Below are 17,208 nucleotides of genomic sequence, written 5' to 3' on the forward strand. Positions count from 1 at the left end.
TGAATTCCTCATTCTTTAAAAGCAAAATATCCCATTACATTCACATATCCACAATGTTTGCAGCCATTCCACAACTGATGTGCAATAACTTTATTCATTTTGCCACCACAAAAAAAGCTGCTATGACTATTTTGATACATACAGGACCTTTCTATTTAAAGTCTTTGACCTCCCTGAGAGTTGGATTGTTAGAACAAAGCATATGAATAGTTTACTGGCTTTTTTGCATAATTCAAAATTGCTTTCTTTTAAAAAAAAAGTATCTTCTTTAAAAAAATTAATACTTATAGAAAAAGAAGGGAAAAACAAAACAACTTTAACAAATTGTGTAGTCAGGCAAAATAAATTGCCACATTGGCAATGTTCAAAACTGTATGTTTCTACCTGGGGTCATACAGTGGGTGACTGTCTTGTGTCTGAGGCTAGGTTTTGGCTGGGATCCCCCTGGGTCCAGGGGTGGTGCTTTGTCCACTGTGTCACCTAGCTAGGTGATGACATCTTTAGGGTTAAATTGAGGGGTAAAGGGAATGCACTGGGGAAGGGGGAAGGGCAGAGGTGAAATCCTACATGAAAGAAACAGGAAAAGGCTCATGGAGTGGGGGAAGAGATGGGAGAGGAGCAAGGCAGTAAATGAATTTTATACTCATCAGAAATGGCTCAAAGACCTTAAACTCATCAGAGCTGCCTCAAGGAGGGACTAACACACACACACACACACACACACACACACAACTGGGTGGAGTAATCTATTTAATCTGGGCAGTAAATGAGCCTAACACTCATCAGAATTGGCTCAAAGACCTCAATCTCATTAGAATTGGCTCAAGGAGGGAATAATGTACACACTCAATTGGGTGGAGTAATCTCTCTAACCCTGCAGGAAAATAGGAGGGGAAGGGGATAAAGAGAGAGGGGCAAAAGAAGGAAAGGCAGAGTGGGGAAGGGGACTGACAGAAGCAAATCCCTTTTGAAGAGTGTTAAGATGAAGGAAGATGGATAATAGAATAAATATCATGGGGAAGGGAATAGGATAGAAGGGAAACAGTTAACAATAGTAATCACAAAAAAGACAAAATGGGGGAAAATTGTACAAAAAATATTTATAGCAACTCTTGGTGGAGGCTAAGAATTGAGAATCAAGGGAATGTCCATCAAATGAGGAATGATGGAAAAAGCTGTGGAATGGTCTTGTGTTACAGGAAATGGTCTTGTGTTACAGGAAATGACAAACAGGATGATCCCAGAAAAACCTGGAAAGATGAACATTGATGTGTAGTGAAGTGAGCAGAGCTGGAAGGACATTGTGCATAGTGACAGCAGTATTGTTCAATGAGCAACTGTGAATGACTTAACTACTCTCAGCAATGCAATGATCCAAGACAATCCCAAGGAACTAATGAGGAAGCTTACTATGCACCCCATAGAAAGAACTGAGAAAAAGAACACTTGTGGATTGTACATATATAACCTGATTGCAATCTTGTGGAGGGGGGAGGAAAGAGAGGGAGGGAGGAAGGAAAATTTGGAACTCTAAATCTTATGAAAATGAAAATGAATGTTGAAAACTACCCTTACATGTAACTAGAAAAAATAAATGTTTGTTGCTGAAAAAACCAAAACCAAAACCAAAACCAAAACCAACCAACCAAACAAAACCCACTGTATGTTTCATTTTACATCTTGAGTCTATCACCTCTCAGTCAGAAGGTGGTTAACATGTTATGTCATTTGTGCTTTGGAGTAATTTTTCAGCAGAATTCTCAAGTCTTTCAAAGTTGTCTCTATGTTATTGTTTATAGTGTGGGCCAAAAGTCATGATAGGGTTTCAATATTTACTAACTCCTTTATTTTTTGTTTTTAATTTACAATATCATAGCATCATATATAGTATATATGGGAAATGAATTTATATTACATGTGACAAATCAAATCTTATAAATGGAGAAAAATAAAGAAAAAATAATTTTCAAAAAGTTATTAAAACATTGCGGCTTTTGGCCCACCCTGTATAAATTATCCTCCTGGTACTACTTACTTCATTCTACATTAGTTCATACAGGTGTTCCCAGGTTGCTCTAAAACCACCCCTTTTGATATTTCTTGTAGCACACTATTATATTACGTTCATATGCCAAAATTTATTCAACTATTCCCTGATGGGCATGCTCGACTCCACTCCTTCCCTGCCCCTTCCTCCCAGAAGAATAGACCAATTCTCAGCTCTTCCAACAGTGTATTACTGATTCTATCTTCCTACAGGTTCTCCAATATTTACTATTTCAGATCTTAATATTTTTGCCAATGGAATGCTTTCACAGGATTTAGAGTTGGAAAAGACCTTAGAGATCATCTAGTTCAATAATTTTATTTTACAGATAGAGTACCTGAGACTCAGATTTTAGAAAGTTCCATAAGTAGTAAGTAGCAAAGGTAGTATTTGAATCAAGGACTTCAAGTAAATAATTACTGCTTTTTAGGGGCAGCTAGGTAGCACTGGTCCTGGATTCTGGAGGACTTGAGTTCAAATCTGGCCTCAAACACTTGACACTAGCTGTGTGGCGCTGGGCAGGTAGGTCACTTAACCCTCATTGCCCTGTGTGTGTATGGGAATTATTGCTTTTTCAGCTATACTACAAAACTTCAAGAAGGGAGACAGGATTTGCATATTGAAGGATGGGTAAAATTATCATTAAATTATTTGACAATTATCTCCCAGTCTCTTAATCCTTCAAACAAAAAAACTTACTTTTTTTCTTCATTTTACTTGGTTGAGTTATGTTAATAGCCACTCTATTCATTTCCATTCTCTGGTCCCAAATCTTTTCCTCCCTCTCTTTGGAAAGAAAAAATAAACATGCTGTTGAAACTCCTCATTTTGGAGAAACTAATTTCATGTGAAATTTACTGAGTTCTACTCCTTGATAATATTTCCAGACTAGCACTGATCATCATAATAGAAACATGAGCCTTTAGCTTGTCCAACCCAATTTTGTAGGTTTTCTGCCCAACATGGAATATTAGAATATGAAATGTTACAGATGAAAGAGACCTTAGAGACCACTTCATCTAAAGCACTTATATTACATCTAAAAAGAATGGGACCTCAATAAGGGATGGCTAAGTAGTGCTATATTCTCTGTCTGTAGTATTTTTCTCAAAATGGAAAGAACTGATTAAGCTTTCCTACACATTTACTTCCTACTGTTAGCAGCAAATGTCTCTTTAAATGAGTTGTTTGTGACAAATCAGTGCCAATGCTAGGAAAGGAAAATTAGAATCCACTAAACAAAATAACATATTTTTTTGGTGGGGCAATGGGGGTTAAATGACTTGCCCAGGGTCACACAGCTAGTAAGTGTCAAGTGTCTGAGGTCAAATTTGAACTCAGGTCCTCCTGATTCCAGGGATGGTGCTTTATCCACTGCGCCACCTAGCTGCCCCCCAAAATAACATTTTAAAAAGGATATTCTTTACAGTCAACTGAGATATCGGGAGGGGTGAAAATGGCTAATGCTGCCAGTTTTCAGGTTTGTGTCTAAAGACTGGTCTCCACTAGCTATCTAGAAAACTGTTTGGATTTACCAATCAGCTCTGATAAAGAGGACTTCTGATAAAGAAGGGGAGGCCAGCAACAAAGATGGCTTCCTAGCTTCCCTTTTTTATTATAGGAAAGGTCCAATTTTTGACGTGATTTACAATTTTTCCTTCGATCCAAGGGGTTGTAGGATAGAGGTTGGTGGGAAAGCCAGGTATTATATGTTACTTTTGGTCCTAGATCTTTGAATATTGTGATTGGCTGAGGAGGTAAAGAAGAAAGCCTGGTTCATCCCATGGTTACCTTTGTCATATTATTGGGTCTGTTCTTATGCAGATGGGTTGCCCTTGTACCCTTGGGTAGACTCTGAGAAACTTCTCCAGAGAACAGAGGCTCACGCTCAATTATTAGTTTCTAGGGACTCCGTGATGAAATAAAGAACAAATACCCTTTTAGGTTTGTTCATAATCTGAATTTATGACTTAACTATCAACTCTTGAGTCAATCTCTAGACTCTAAAAAGTTGGGGCTGTTAATCTGGGATCTATAAACCTTCAAGGGGTGGGTTCATGAACAGATTTTAGTCAATTTGTGAACTTGGCTAGAAGGAAATTACATCTTTATTTTCATTAACCTCTAATTGTAATTCCCTTAGCTATGAATACAGGCAACAAAACATTATTCTGAGAAAGGGGACATAGGCTTTACCACATTGCCAAAAAAGTTCCATGTCACACAAAAAAGTTAAAAATCTTTTCTTTGAAGGATGTTATGGTGGTGGGGTGTGGGATTGGGAAGGGGTGGGAGGGAGGTAAACAGGTGAACTCTCAATCTGGGCTTTTGTTTAATGCCTCATCAAAATTAGACAGGCAGGGGGCAGCTAGGTGGCACAGTGGATAAAGCACCTGCCCTGGATTCAGGAGGACCTGAGTTCAAATCCGGCCTCAGACACTTGATACTTACTAGCTGTGTAACCCTGGGCAAGTCACTTAACCCTCATTGACCTGCCAAAAAAAAAAAAAAAGAAAAAAGAAAATGAGATGGGCAGAATAGACACAGACACAGAGGGAAAGCTAACATCTTGGATAATAGAATCTCAATCTAAAGAGATCTTGGTTGGCTAGAATAAGCAAAATATAATAAAAGATGAAATGTAATAAGCTTAAAGATTGAAACTGGGTTTAAAAAAAAAGCCAGCTATACAAATAGCTTTTCAGGCTAGGGGAGACATGCCTAGATCACATGGAAATTGCCTGAGAGGTTTAGTGGATAGAAACCTCAATATGAGTAAACAATGTGATATGGTTAGTACCCCCTCCTCCAACTGGTGTTAGAATGCATAAGTAGAAGCAGTGTCTATGTGCAAATACTGTTTCATTACCTAAAAGGAAACAAAGCTGTTCCTGGGACCTGATTGACCTGTTTCACTTGAAACAGCTTCCTGGTGATCTAACAGCATTAAAATGTCCCACCCACATGGATTTAATGCCACTCTAAGTTGGCAGATATCTGAAGACCACTGAAATTAATCATAATCTGCCCTATTGACCAGGCATCTTTCCACATGGAGATTGGGGTGGGGTGGTGGTGGTGGTGGTGTATCTAGAGGTGTGTCCTTCCATGAAGAGCTTTAAATCTCAAGCAGAGCAACTATTTGATTCTATTGGGATCCTCTTCTAGTGACCCTCTGGAGTTTATTAAGTAGGCGAGTGACATGATCAGATCTTTTTTTGTTTTGTTTTGGTGAGGCAATTGGGGTTAAGTGACTTGCCCAGGGTCACACAGCTAGTAAGTGTTAAGTGTCTGAGGCCAAAATTGAACTCAGGTCCTCCTGAATCCAGGGCCGGTGCTCTATCCACTGCTCCACCTAGCTGCCCTGACATGATCAGATCTTAACTTTGGGAAAACCATTGTGGTGGCTGTGATAGATTGGAGCAGGAAGAGACTTGAGATAGGGAAATCAATTATGAACCTATTGCTATATTTCAGCCAAGAGGTGATGAGGGCCTGAGTAAACATGAATAGAAAGAAAGAAACAGATGCTAGAGAGATGTTATGGAGAGAGAAATGACAAGATTTGGCACCTGATTGGATATGTAGGATCTGTGAATGAGTAGTTGAAGATGATGATGATGCAAACCTGAGTGATTAGAAGGACAGTGATTAAATTATATTAAATGCTAATCATTTAATGGCCTACAAGTGCTTCATTTCACTCTAACACTGAACTTAAAATAACAGTTTACCAGCTTGGGTCAAACCCACTCCTTATATATTACAACCTTAGTGGGGAATTTCAGAGGCAGGGTAGATTTCTGATGAAAGCTAAGATAGACTGAGTTTGAGATACCTTTGGGATACCTTTGGGACATCTCATTTGGTGATGTAGGCCCATATCTCAAGAGAAAAATGGACTGGACATCCATTTGCAGAGAGATGAAAACTGAACCATGTAAGTTGATTAGGTCAACAAGGAAAAAGAGAAGAGGGCCCAGAACAGGGTCTTGAAGGATACACAAAGTTAGTGAAGATGACATGAAAAAATAACGAGACTGAGAAAAGTGGTACAACAGGTAAGAAGAGAATGAAGAAAGCAGTGTCAGGAAAACTCAGAAAGGAAAGCATATCCAGAAAAAGAGGGTGGTCAAGGTTATTAGATGATGCCGAGCTCAAGATGGAAGAGGACTGAGAAAAAGTTATTCGATTTAACAAGTAGACTCTTATTACAGGTTGTTTTTTGACTAATAGCTGAGGATGTACAATCAGCTTGTCTCTTTTTAGCTCCTTTTTCTATGGGCAAAAAGGAACCAAGGAGCAAATTGTCAGGCAGTTAAATGGGAGATGGCAGCTATGTGTTAAACTCTGAGTGAGTTCTAATTGCCCTGGTAATCTCACCTAACAGGCCTTTTGCATCTGTTCCTCAGCTTCCAGAATTCTCTAGCTGGTCCCCTCTCTGCTGCCTGCAGAGTACAGGGGATAAGGGAATAATAACTCCCTGACTCTCTGTCTTTTATGGCAACCTTCTTTCTCACTCCTCCAAGTGGGTAAGCAAGAAGGACCCCAGTGCTCATCTCCACTCTAGCATCTTTTACCCATATCAAGTTCAATGTCATTATTGCTTGGGAATTCTGAGGAAGAGTCTATTGGGCAGACAAGAGAATTCCCTGCATGTCATACTACTGAGGCAACAATCAAAGGAATAATAAACTGAGGTGGGTTACAATTTGTATGCCTGATTCTCCCTGCCTCCTCCTCATCTCTCAGTCTTTTACCCTCTTTGGTTTTTTTCATTACCCTCCTGATTTACAAAATAAAGAAAAATACAGCCACTTCTAAAGGATTTAGATAAAAAATACTTACAAAAAAAGATAATCCCACACAAATTAGATATTTAGTCCCTTGGGTCCAGGTAGCTGACAATCCTAGTTTTTATGTTCATATCCCGGTTGGTTTGAATAGAAATTACAGCCTGGATTAGGTTTCCTGGCTCCAAGTGGCAGTTTTTAAATCATAGGAAGAAAGGAAATTCAGAGAATCAGGAAAAAAAGTTGCTAACACTACATATAAAAATGTTGACTGAACTCAATACCTAGGGAACAAGGCCAATGGAGGAATGCTGAGTGAGTAGTACTTTCTTGAGGGAATCCTTGAATAGGAGGCATGCAGATGGGGAGGGTTGTAGTAAGGGTGTAAAGGCAGTGTTTTTTTCTTTTTGAACCTAGGCCAAGCTCCAGGTTGAGAACTGGCTTTGGAGGCCACAACAGGTCTAAGTAATGACCAAGCTCTGACTGGCTGGAACTTCAGCAGAGGTTATGAAAGAATGGACAAAAACATATGGCTATGCCAAGGTTAAATTCAACAAATATTTATTAAGCATGTAGTATGTGTGACACTGAGGGAAGTGATGGGGATGCAGAGACAAAACTGAAAACTTCCCTAACTTGAGGAGCTACTGCTTCTTTAATCTTCACACCCCCTCCTTTTTACACAGTGCCTTGCACTTTGTAGATTCTTAAAACATTTGTGAACTAAGATTCATATGTTTTTAGGACATTTTCCTATGTTACTGTACTGCCATCCAAAATAGCTCCTATTATTAGAAGGGATAGGATTAGCAAAATGTTGAAACTAAGCTAAGTTGGGAGTTCACCTTGAGGCGCCTAAGGTGATTCCCATGTGACCTCAATGGTCAACCCCCAGCTTAAGTTTTGTTTCCTGAAAAGTTATGTATGTTAGTTTATGTATGTTCTAGTGAGGTATGGACATTCTTGCCCAGAATAAGGTTAAGGCCTAGTGTTGCAATTTGATTGGCCAACTGGTACAATCTGATTGGTTGTTAATGGGGCAGTCTGATTGGTTGTTACAATGACCTTATATGGGAGGTCAGTAAAATATGTTGTGATAGGCTGTTTCTGTAATGCTGAATGGATTATAATACTATTATATGAGTGGTTGAGGGGGACCCTTGGTGAGTATAAATCAAGGTGTGGGACCTCACTTCAGTGCACTTTGGCACATTCAGAAGAGTGCCCATCTTCGAAGATGAATAGAAGCCTTCACTCACCCTCTGCTGCCTGCTTGGATTCTTTGACCTTTGAGCTGATAGCAACACTTGAGCTGCGCAATACTATTTGAGCTGTTAGCTGCCTTTCTAACATGTTTAATCAAGAATTTTTGGAGGGGGGTGGGGCAATGCTTCAGAAATCCCAATGATGGGGGCGGCTAGGTGGCACAGTGGATAAAGCACCGGTCCTGGATTCAGGAGGACCTGAGTTTAAATCCAGCCTCAGATACTTGATGCTTACTAGCTGTGTGACCCTGGGCAAGTCACTTAACCCTCATTGCTCTGTCTCCCCTGAAAAAAAATATTAAAAAGAAATCCCGATGACATTTTTTTAGGGCTACAGTAAACTACTGATTACAATTACAATATTTCATCATTGAAATATTTTACAATGACCTTTATCTGATTCAGTAACATAGATTCTTAGCCACTGTAAAGCTACTCAGGAACACATTTGTTTCAAAGAAAGATCAAAGATTTAGAGCTGGAAAGAAATGTAGAGGCCATTGATTCCAACTCCTTACAGTCGAGGGGACTGAAGCAAATTAAATGACGTGTCCAGGGTCATGCTGCTATTGAGTATCTAAGGGTGGGATTTGACCCTAGATCTTCCTGATTACAAGTCAACTGCCTTATCCACTATACCACATTGCCAATTCATATAATAGTGGAATTTGATATGGTGCCCCTTTCCTCTATTCTCACAAATAATGTAGTATTTGGGTTAATTGTTCCTTGAATACTCAATTTTATTTATAAGTACATCTGGGCCTGTTCCCCACTCCCTCTTCTCTCTAACCCTGCCCCCTCCTTTACCCAAAGCATGCCTTTGGGAATTCATTTATGGTTTGTTCCATTTCTTTTCTGAGGTTGGGCTTTAAAAATTATTTATTTCTTATTCTGTTACTGTATTTTAGATTTTTGCAAATATTACTCCATTTGTCATTTTGTTGGCATATAATTGAGTAAAATGTTTCTAATAATTTCCTTTATTTCTTCATCTGTTGTTAATTGTTCTTTTTGATAATTTGCTTAGTCTCTCTCTTTCCCTTTTCTTTTCTTTTCTTTTTTTTTTTTGTGGGGCAATGAAGGTTAAGTAACTTGCCCAGGGTCACACAACTACTAAGTGTCAAGTGTTTTGAGGCTGGATTTGAACTCAGGTCCTCCTGAATCCAGGGCTGGTGCTTCATCCACTGCACCACCTAGCTGCCCCTTCTCTTCCCTACTTCTCAAATTAGGTAAGAGTATCTATTTTATTAGTCTTTTTAAAGAAACTAGCTCCTAGTTTTATTTCTGAAATCTTTTCTTTGATTCAACACATACAAACTCTGGAGGTAATCTTTTTTGGGGGCCAAGTGACCTGCCCGGGGTCACACAGCTAGTAAGTGTCAAGTGTCTAAGGCAGGATCTGAACTCAGGTCCTCCTGAATCCAGGGCTGGTGCTTTATCCACTGTGCCACATACCTGCCCCTATTCCCCTTTCTTTACCAATAAAAAGGGAACAGGGAAAGAAAGAGAATGAGAGCAATAGAGGTAACAGATAATTAATTGATGTGGTCTGATTCTATTTTTCCCTTCTCTTCACCCAGCCCATATGCTAGATGAAGCTCAGGTTACTTTCTCTCTCTCCTTTAAGCTAAGCCTTTATAATCACATTTCCATAGCTGAAGTTTGTTTTGCTCATACATATTTCATCCCCAAATCTACCCTTTCTCCTAAACCACCTTCTTGTCCCTGCCTATTTTCTTTCTTTCTTTTTAATACAATGAGATTCATGTCATGCCCACTCTGCATTCCAAACTCCATTTGCATATACTTTTCTTCTGACATGCCTCAATTATGAAAAATACTAAGTTCCTCCCTCTTACTTCACATCTTTTCCCTAGGGGATACTCTTTCTCCTCCCTTTTCTTTACTCTTATAAAACAAATACAACAGATTTAAACTACATTCTACTCCTAAGTTTTCCTCCCATTGTTTTCTCTTTGACCCTTCAGAACAGTGGGGTTCTAAAGAAAAAACAGTCTCTTCTCTTTCATTGAGACATAAGTATTAGTTAACAGTTTCTTTAAAAAGCTTAAATTTATTTACCTTTATTGGTCATCTTTTGAATTTCAAAGACAATACCTAGCTCTGGTTTTCTTACAAGGAATGCTTAAAAGCCATTTATCCTATTAAAAGTAGAATTATGCTCAGTTTTGATATTTACTAGGTTGTATTTTTCTTTTTGGTGTATTGTATTCCAAGTTGTCCTTTCATTTATGGTGACTGCTGCATAACAATGTGTGGTTCTTGTTACTTTTTTTTCCTGGCTATTTGAAATAATTTTTTCTTTCACATTGCAAGATACAAATTTTGTCTATGATACTTCTGAATATGTTAATTTGGAGTTTCTTCAAAGTCACTGGTTGATTCTATTTTTACTTTGCCCTCTAAAAATTCTAACAGTTCTAGGAAGTTTTCTTTTATGATTTCTTGATATATAGTATCCATGTTTTTTGTTTGCTTCTGGTTTTTAGGGAGTGCAATAATTCTTAAATTATCTTTCCTCATCTTCTTTTTCAGGTCAGTTATTTTTGATAGCAGATACCTTATGTAGTCTATTAAATTTTCATTTTCAGTCTTTTGATTTTACTCTAATACTTCTTATATTCTTGAACTTTGGAATTCTGTGTATGGTGTTTTATTTTATAGGATATCTAGTACTTAGCTAAGATTATCCACCTTCTGATCTAAGAGGTGTAGTCTCTGGCTGCTCTAATTTTATTTTTTTATCCTTTGTTTCAACTCTTCCTTCCACTTAGAGTCCTTTGGGCCATTTGTGTAGTCTAAGTATTGTGAGCTACAGCAGGAGGCAGAGACGACTCAGTGCCTGATTACCTGCTGAAGTGATGGGAGAGTCTTGCAGGAGGCCTGAGACTAATGTAATTTCATACATATATATGTGTATGTGTTTATATATAAATATAAATAAAACTAGGCCCTGTCAGGATCACAAAAAGGGATGAAATCAGGATTCTAGAGGGAGAGGGGAAAAAATAAAAGTAGAACAAACAGCTTAGAATAGAAGGTAGAAAACCTTACCCAAGTAGTAGAGCCATTGAAAAATAGAATGAAACAAGCAGAATTCAATGATCCCATTATACAATAAGAAATATTAGCACAAAGTCAAACAATTTAAAAATAGAATGAAGATATCGACTATAAAAACCAACTGACCTTGAAATGCAAACATAGGAATAGAAACCTTGAAAGGCACATACATTTTAGCATCTGGAAGAGGCTAAATGAAAATGAAGTGTTTCCATTTTAAGAGGAAGAAAAGAGACAAATGACCTTTTAGGATCCTACCATCTTTAAGGGCCACAGAGGGTCTCACGTGGTTTTGTTCTTGTTTATTGATTTTAAGAAGGAAAAAAAGGGAAAAAGGAACACATGGGGCGGAGGGGAATGGAATTTACTATTTTATATAATTGGGATATGCAAGAATATACTAAAATAGGAGAAGGGGGTTTAGGAATTGGGTATCTCTTGATCCTCATTCTTATCTGACCTGGACAAAGAAGGGTTGGACATCTAGTGTTTGATATAAGGATACATTTAATTCAATAAGGAAACATACTGGGCAAAGTTAAGGAGAGAGGTATCAGGTAGGGTAAAGCCTTCTTTTGGCTACATATCAAGTAAAGATTAAGATCAAGCCTCTCCCATGAAGGGTAAGGGAGAAGCAACCTCTCTTCCTGTCAAAGCTCTAAACAAATGACCAAAAAGTCACAGAGGTTATGCAACTGCTGTTAACTCTGAAAATACCAGAGCTTACACAGGTTGTCACAAGCACAGTTAATGCTTAAGAAATAAAATTAAAAACAAAACAAAATAAAATCAGAGCTAAGGGTGGTCACAAGCAAAAAGATTTCTTTATTCTGTTGAAGGAAGGAAACTAGATCCATCCGCTGGGGCCTCCTTTAGGAAAAGGCCTGCTTTGGGGGTGGCTAGTTGGCACAGTGGATAGAGTACCGGCCCTGGAGTCAGGAGGACCTGAGTTCAAATCTGGCCTCAGACACTTGACACATACTAGCTGTGTGACCCTGGGCAAGTCACTTAACCCTCAGTGCCCTGCAAAAACAAAAAACAAAGAAAAAAGAGTAATTGTCTAGGGGCAGCTAGGTGGCACAGTGGATAGAGCACTGGCCCTGGAGTCAGGAGTACCTGAGTTCAAATCCGGCCTCAGACACTTAACATGTACTAGCTGTTTGACCCTGGGCAAGTCACTTAACCCCAATTGCCTCACTAAAAAAAAAAAAAAATTAAAAAGAAAAAAAAAAAGACCTGCTTTAGTGAGGCTGAAACTTAATACACATACCTATGACTTTGCAGCAAACTGTATTCCTAACAATGAGGGGGGTAAATAGCAACAATGATTATGGTAGGGCTTCATGACCAGAATATGAGTCCTTTGGGTGCTTGTTAGAGCTCAGGGACCACTTGGGGCTGGTATGAAATGATTCTGCAATTTTGCTGTGGCAGAATTCATCCAGAGGGTGAGTGCAAAGGATTGTTGTTATGCCAAGTTCAGGGCACAGCTTGCTTGCTGGGCCTTGGTTCTGGAAAATGGGGCATCTCCTAATAGTAAAAAGAGAGGGGTAGTCTGTGAATGGGGATCCTGACATTCCCTACCCTAAGCAGAAATGATGACTGCTCCTATGTGGCAGTTAGAGCTGGTACTTGGGTATTAGGCTAGATAAGTTAGCTGCCTCTTTTTTGTTTTTACCTGATCATAGGAGATTGAACTGTTATCCTGAGATGAACATGTTTCAGTCTTGAAGGGGATGTCATGAGTTTGAACGTTTCACGAATTTGCGTGTCATCCTTGCACAGGGGCCATGTTAATTTTCTCTGTATTGTTCCAATTTTAGTATATGTGCTGCTGAAGCGAGCAAGATGTCATGAGTTTGAGAGTGGAGATCCTGGGTCCTCTGATCAGAGTAGACTGGAAACAAGGGAAATTATGACATCTGGCAAGTTGGCCACTGATGAAGATAAGCTCAAGCAAGCCCTGGTCTGGCTGACTGGAAGTAGGTTTCTGGAGGAAAGAAGTTCCTGGAGGGAACTGTTTGGACAGTTCAGAACTGATATGAAATGTATTAAAATTGTATCTTGTTCTGGTCTCCTTAACTGTTCTTTCCTCCTCCCCCCAAATCAGTATAGTAAACAAACTTTCTGGGTAGCCAATAAGAGGCATTATTAGCAGTAAGTTTCCCACTGCCAATCAAGATTTTTCCTGGCGAATACCCAAAGAACTGGGTGTGCATGCCCCTATTTTATAATTTCATAACTTAATTATCAATTCAAATATGTACTCATCAAGTCTCACCAAATGCTTTGTCCTCTGATGGTGTTCTGGGCTGGGTCTGACTCAGTTTAGTCTCTTGGTAGAGACTACTCAATATTAGAGCAAAATGAGATGCTCATAGTTCATTCGACAGTTAACAAAAAGAGATTTAGCCATAGAAGAGAAGGATATTCAACAAGGATTGGTATTGAGGATACCTTGAGTTGATTCAGCTGATTGAGGCTCTTATGCCTGAGTTGCTCATGATGTTATACCAGTCAATAATCAGAGAGCCCTTTTATACTCAGGCAATCAGGAAGCAATGGCAACATCCAGAAATTTTAGTCTCCTGAGACACCCAAGACTACTACAGGATAGTCTTAATATGTCTTTTCTTTCTTTTTTTGATGAGGCAATTGGGGTTAAGTGACTTGCCCAGGGTCACACAGCTAGTAAGTGTTAAGTGTCTGAAGCTGGATTTGAACTCAGGTCCTCCAGAATCCAGGGCCAGTGCTCTATTCACTGAGCCACCTAGCTGCCCCATCTTAATATGTCTTAAAGAAAAATAGTCCTAACTTGCCTGGGGGAGGGGTGGGGATAGGATGTGGGGGGAAAGGAGAAAGGGAAAAGAGAGGCTAAGATTATTGCTACTACCTCCTATAAGAGTATGGCAGTAGTTATTACTACTCAAGTTTTCTAATATGTCTAGTGTCTTGTCATTCTCATGTGTAGGAAATAAATATCTGTCCTATCCTTGAAGGAAAAAAAAGGGTATAGAATCAGGGAAGGAATAGTTCACAAGTGAAACAAATTATACTTCTGAAGATAAGATCATAAAGGGGGCATGAAAAAAGAAAAAAATTAAGAACTAGAGATTGGGTCTGATTTGGTGAAGCAAGGAATGGTGAAGAAGTAGGAAGAGACCACTTCAATTAGTAATTTACTAGTGTTGATCACATTCCTCTTCTTTCTCTACTCCTTTGTAAAGATGGAGGGAAAAAGAGACAAAAAATAAAAAGGTTATTATGGAGGGAAATGGTTAACCATCAGAACAGTAAATTTGAATTGGATGAATTCATCCAGAAAGTAGAAGAAGGTAGTAGTGATAGAGGAGGCTAAAAAGGGTTAACAGATAAACTAAGGTTTGAGTTCTTATCAATAGTAGCTGAAAGGGTTAATAGAGAAACTAAGGTTCAAGTTATTATCAATGGAAGCTTAGGGAACGCAACCTGGGATCATTAATCATTAATAGCCATTAATATTCCTAGATGACAGGAAACAGAAACTGTACCTAGAAACCAGATCTCAAGGAGATATCCTAAACAGAGACTCCTGGGGTCTGACAAGTTTAAACATGTTTTATGAACATGTGCAGAAAGACCAAATGTGTTCTTAAGTTCTCCTTATGACTTTTAACCCCCCAAAACACACCCCTAGTGAGAAAGGTACCTGCCTTGGGGGATGTTTTAGGATGCCAGGAATTCGAAAATAGGATATGAACATCCCACAAGGAGGAGATTAAGATAATGAGAAGATGGGGCAGCTAGGTGGCGCAGTGGATAGAGCACGGGCCCTGGAGTCAGGAGTACCTGAGTTCAAGGCCAGCCTCAGACACTTAACACTTACTAGCTGTGCAACCCTGGGCAAGTCGCTTAACCCCAATTGCCTCACTAAAAAAAAAAAAAAGATAATGAGAAGATAATCTACTTTTCCCACTATAAATTTTCATTTACATCTTCCTAACCCGAGACACCTTCTGGTGATCTTTCTCTGGTCATTGCAGTCTGATAATAAAACTGGAAACTTAGTCACTCACTGAGTCTTGTAATTCTTTGGGATGCCTCATGATCAATTTGATCAATTAAATCTATCCCCACTTCAGTAGGATGATTAGAAAGTTAATAATCTAATAACATGTGAGTAAAGATCCAGAGTAAAATGAGGGCTGGAGCGGAATTTATTATTCTTTCAACAAATTTTTTAAAGTAGGGGTGCCTATCATGATTTAATAATTGAATAACATACTTAAATAAGCAGGGAAACCATATTATGCTTAAAGGCACCAATGATAATAAAATATCAATGCATAACATATATGTATCTAATGCTATAGCATCTGAGTACTTGAAGGAAAGGGATGAATTATAGGGAGAAAAAGGAAGCAAAACTATAACTGAAGGGATACTTCAATACACTCCTTTCATATACAGATAAATGTGTATGAGAAGAGTGTCAATGAATCAATAAAAACATATAGAGAGCCAAAGACAGTTCAGAAAGATAAACTGGGCAGTGTTGAAATTACTATATTAAATTCAAAATATACTTTAAAAAACCAAGCTGTACATAGTGGAGATTCATGGTTTCAAATGCTATCCTCTTTTCCCATTGTTTGTATGGGGGAAATATTTAGGTCTACCTCATAATAAAGGGAAAAAAATCACAAACATAAGAAGGTTGGCACACATGAATTTGAAGGTCGCTTCCTGTTAAATCTATGATTCATATATATATATATATATATATATATATTTTTTTTAGTGAGGCAATTGGGGTTAAGTGACTTGCCCAGGGTCACACAGCTAGTAAGTGTCAAGGGTCTGAGGCCGGATTTGAACTCAGGTACTCCTGAATCCAGGGCCGGTGCTTTATCCACTGCACCATCTAGCTGCCCATGATTCCTACATTTTTTTAGGGCAATGAGGATTAAGTGACTTGTCCAGGGTCACACAGCTAGTTAAGTGTTAAGAGTGTGAGGTCATATTTAAACTCAGGTCCTCTTGAATCCAGGGCCGGTGCTTTATCCACTTCGCCACCTAGCTGCCCCATGATTCTATTATTTCTAGGTAGTCTGACATAAAGGAAAGAACAAATATTGTTGAATCTTGGCTTTTATATATGCTGTGAGACTATGATCAAATCATTTAGTCTTAGTTTCCTTATCTACAAAATGTCGATAAATCATGTTTATCCTACCTACCTATTTGTCTGCTAATAGGAAATGTGCTGTTATATTCCCTTGCTTGGCCAGGCTCTGACAAACTTCAATGGATGTGTGATTACTTCAATGTGGTTATTTCCTTCATCAGTGTAGGTTGTAACTGTCTCTTCCTCCTCCCTTTCCACCCCTAACTCTGGGTTTTGTGATGGAAAAATGCTTGGGATAACTGAAACTGATGTCTGAATTTTGGTGAAGTAAATGAAATCGCATATGAAATTATAATCGATATGTGACTTCTGTGTAAATCACTTAACCCCTGGGTCCTCTTATATTCATTCAGCATAATTTCACAAATTTAATAAAACTGAAGAGTTGGAAATAAAATCATTTGAGCAGTTAAAAAAATTTTTTTCTCCTTAAAATAAGAATAGGGAGGAAATGAGGATAAACGTAAGTGTGTAAATTGGGGGGGGCATAATTAAGAAAAATAACTTCACCTACCATTAAACACAAATATTTATTGAGTCTATGCCATTTTACATATGCAACAATGTGCTAAGTGCTATGGGCCATTAACAGCAAAGATTCATGTAATACATGTAGCAAGTATGGACCGTGTTTGTAATTAAGTTTTTTGGGGGGGTCGGGGCAATGAGGGTTAAGTGACTTGCCCAGGGTCACACAGCTAGTGTCAAGTGTTTTGAGGCTGGATTTGAACTCAAGTCCTTCTGAATCCTTTATCCACTACAACATCTAGCTGCCCCCGTAATTAATTTTTTTTCCTTGAGGTGCAGTGCGGGTTAAGTGACTAGCCCAGGGTCACACAACTAGTAAGT

General features: G+C 38.7%; 1 non-coding gene across 1 annotated transcript; it reads right to left on the minus strand.

The window, feature by feature from the left end:
* Positions 1–12,932: 12,932 nt before the first annotated feature.
* LOC122744910 lies at positions 12,933–13,039 on the minus strand. The gene has a single exon (XR_006355244.1). It is a non-coding gene; the product is annotated as a U6 spliceosomal RNA (small nuclear RNA).
* Positions 13,040–17,208: the final 4,169 nt, after the last annotated feature.

This window comes from Dromiciops gliroides, chromosome 2 (assembly GCF_019393635.1).
Source record: "Dromiciops gliroides isolate mDroGli1 chromosome 2, mDroGli1.pri, whole genome shotgun sequence".
Taxonomy (NCBI): Eukaryota; Metazoa; Chordata; class Mammalia; order Microbiotheria; family Microbiotheriidae; genus Dromiciops; species Dromiciops gliroides.